The sequence below is a fragment of the Octopus bimaculoides genome, chromosome 13, assembly GCF_001194135.2.
Source record: "Octopus bimaculoides isolate UCB-OBI-ISO-001 chromosome 13, ASM119413v2, whole genome shotgun sequence".
NCBI classification, from domain to species: Eukaryota; Metazoa; Mollusca; class Cephalopoda; order Octopoda; family Octopodidae; genus Octopus; species Octopus bimaculoides.
Genome location: NC_068993.1, coordinates 42,192,342 through 42,196,297, shown reverse-complemented (window position 1 = coordinate 42,196,297; position 3,956 = coordinate 42,192,342).

The following is a 3,956-nucleotide window of genomic DNA, read 5'->3' as shown; positions in this document are numbered from 1 at the left end:
ACAATTCTGCCCAATCTACTCTCCCTAACGCCAGTACGATTAATAGCTTTTATCACATGGGATAATCATTTAAACACCACAGGAGCAATAATTCACTAAAATAAAAGTTGAAAACATTCCATTTAAATTGTGGATATAAAGTTTAGTATTTAAGATTTGATACATATTGAAGGAAAGGAACTGTATATTTAGAATTATTCTGACAAACGTATTAAAAGTCCCACTCTTCTACTAATAGCAACACACGCTGATTCGTCCATTGGCGATCCAGATAACTTGGCACCATGAATGTAATAGTTTTCTACTTTTGTTATACCTTTTTTTATTATATAATTTCCTAGTATTATGTCTGTTTCAGAAACAACTTTTGCTACTACTTCTAGAAGACATAATTACTGTTACTACGTTTACTAGCAGTTTGATTATTGTTCCATTTTAACTAGCTGCTGGGTAGATGAATAGAGAAACAAACACTGTGTGGATAGAGAGTATGTTAACTGGTGCACAGATTTGTCATATGCGTCATATATGACTTCAGTATTGAAAATAAATTTCACCTGATCTTACACAAGGAAGAATAATTATTTTTAATCATTGCAAAGTCTTACTCATTAATTTACTGAACTCTCATTGTCTCCAGATACTAAATATTTATCCTATTTTGTATGCACGTTCAATCAATATTAATTTAATGTGTAATAGCAAGCAAATTGTATTTCAGAAGCTCAGAAGCCTAAATTATATTCCATCAGCTAGAAGTACGACGCTTTCTGAGTGAAACTGTCTAATCTATTTATCTATATAAAAAAAGCAGCAACAACATTGTGTCGCTGACAAATTCTATATCCTAATAATGAAATATTCTGCTAAGATATAATGTCTTTATAAATATTAATTTTACTGAAAAAAAAAAAAATCTGTCGAGAAACCTAGGTTTTCCTGTTTCAAATATCAACAATCACCAGTAAACTGTTTTAAACAAATTTCAAACGTGTCATAAAAACATTGTAGTTTGGAAATATATTAAATGTTTATACCCGATATAGATACCAGCAATTGTCGACAGTCTGTGAATAACATTGTAGTTAAGCATAAATGAAATATTTATTTCCACGAAAGATAACACGAATTACTGACTGTCTCTCTCTCTATAACATTGCAGTTCGACATATATTAGTTGTTTGTTCCCGACAGGAATACTATCAAATGTTAACAAGAAAATGTGCTTTTCACACATAGATATCATCAAACGTTGACAATCACTGAATATCTTAGTAGTTATGCATACATTAAATGTTTATTTCCGACATAGCAACAACCAAATGTTAACAACTCTCAACAACAATGTAGTTAGACAGATATTAAAATGTATATTTCTGACATAGATACCACCAAATGTTAAAAATTCTAAATAGTTTTGCATTTAGATATTAAATGTTTAGTTCCGATATACATGCCATCAAATGTTGACAATCTGTGAAAAATATCATTGTTCGTGTGATAGTAAATATTTATTTCCGACATAGATACCACCAAATACCAACAAAATTTCCATAATATTTCTGCCATATTTAATAAGTATAGTTGTAGGCCAAAAATATTCTATAAACTTTATATTATCTCAAGCCATAACTCTAGCCGACTATTCAATAACGTATGTATTCTTTACTTGCTTTAACTTCTATCTCCTGAATATCATTTTTGATTCATAATTTCTATCTACTTAAACAACAGCAGTGTTATGTGGAATGGACTTGAGACATCGTCTTCAAGAAACAACATAGTCAGCTGATCGAAGAACGACGTCTTTATAGCTGTCTCATGAGTAAAATATATCAACAACTAAAATGGCATTTGACTATTCTAAAGAATTATGTATGTTGTGCGTCACTTGCACAGGACTATACTGCAGTGAGAAATACACCTATCTATAAGTAGACTTCATACGGAGGGAAGAATCTATTTTTTTCTACCCTAAATTACATGTAAGAACTTGCAGTTGGTGGCTCCTCGATGTCTATAAAACATATGATGGATTGTATGTAAACTCACGAAGCTGTTACACTGGAATTTAAGCAAAGACCCACTGTAGTTCATTGTATTACAGAGTAATCAGGAAACAAAAAAGAAAGCAACACATATAGCAGTTTGAATTTATAGTTCTCTCCTTTTTGTGTTTTATATAAGAAAGATTGTTTTGTTTTTTTTCCTCCAGTTGAATCTTTAGTAACCCTTTGACATTTATCTATTTTCATTTTCAATTATAATTATTGTTTTGTTTGTTTATTCTGACCAGCGTATGATATTTTCATTTATCAATTTCGATTCTCTCAAAGACCCTCTCGTCTATTATCAAGAGATAATGTCTATCAATCATTGAAATATATTTACTGACACTGTTCTCAAATGTATTATTACCGCTATGAGTAATGAGGGAATATTTTTTATACGTCGTTTATAATGTTTTATTGTAAATCATTTTGATGTTGATTGAATATATCTTTATTTGTCAAAATCCATTGTTTGAGTTAATAGCCGACGAACTCTCTCGATTATTCACATTTGGGGAAAAAATATTATATTGAACTTCAGAAGTTCCGATGACTTAGTATCTCTGCCAGGAAATTGTCCGAAAAGAGTTGGAGAAAATGGTTTTAATATAATATATCAAAAAAATAAATCAATAGTTATTCTAGTTCGAATGTTATACATGTAAGCTATCAGAAGTTTCAATTTAAAATGGGTTTAATACAAAAGGAAAGGTAAACAAATTGAGTTGGTCTTAACAAAATTAAAAAAAAATATATGTTCTATACAGATACAAATTTGACTATGATTACATCACAGAATACAAAAGTATACAAGTCAACTATGCAATGTAAAACATCTCATTTCCTTTCCCGGAAGGTCTAGCAAAGATTACTTACCGGGAAAACGGCAAGTGAGTTGAAGAGTCTACTATGAAAAACTCACATCCCCGAAAAATGCAGATAGCAAAGCCACAGAAGTGAGAAACGATCATGGGTACGGTCGGATCACTACAGAATTGAAACTTATAAGGCATCGGAAATGACTCTTTCAGAATAAGAACTTAAAGCTAAAACACAGACGCGCACACACACAAACATTTACACTAACACACACACACACACACACACACACACACACAAGTATTGTATTTTCCTGTATAAAGTAAGTTCTGATTAAAAATAAAAAAAAGAATGAATTCAAGTATCTAAGCATGCTTTCCCAAAACATACTTAGAGACTTGAATAGCTAAAATGCCAGGTCTTATCACAAAGAGGAATATGCTTTGCGTTGCATGCATTGCTCTACTTTTTAATGATATTACATGACCCAGAATCTTCTTATAAGCTAGAAGATACTTGGACTTCCTACAAAGCGATGTAGATCAGCATGCATATTAGGTAGACTTAGAAAGAGAGAACCAAGTAATATTGAGGTTAAAACGCGCCTTTTTGATGACGTTGAAAGCAATGAAATTCGTAGCTTATCTCCAGCTCAGAGTAAAAGAAAGCTTTTACTGGTCTTCCATAAACAACCTTGCCTGGACATGTGCCACGGTGGGGAACCTTCTGAGTACAAACCCATGGTCATTAATGACCCAAAGGGGTCTTTATCCTGTGTATGTGTGCGTGTGCGGTGCATGTGTGCGTGTGCGGTGCATGTCTGCGTGTGCGGTGCATGTGTGCACGCGTGTGTGTTTTAAAAACTGAATAGAAATGGGTTTCTGATAATTTTTCCACTTTAATAATTACATGTTCAGATACCTAACATGTTATATCTTGTAAATATCTAATTACTAAAGTGGAAAAATTATGAGAAAAGCCATTTTCTATACAATTTTTGGCAAATATATAATACTTTATCAAGGACTTTCTATTTCTTATTCAACTCTCTCTCTCTCTCTCTCTCTCTCTCTCTCTATATATATA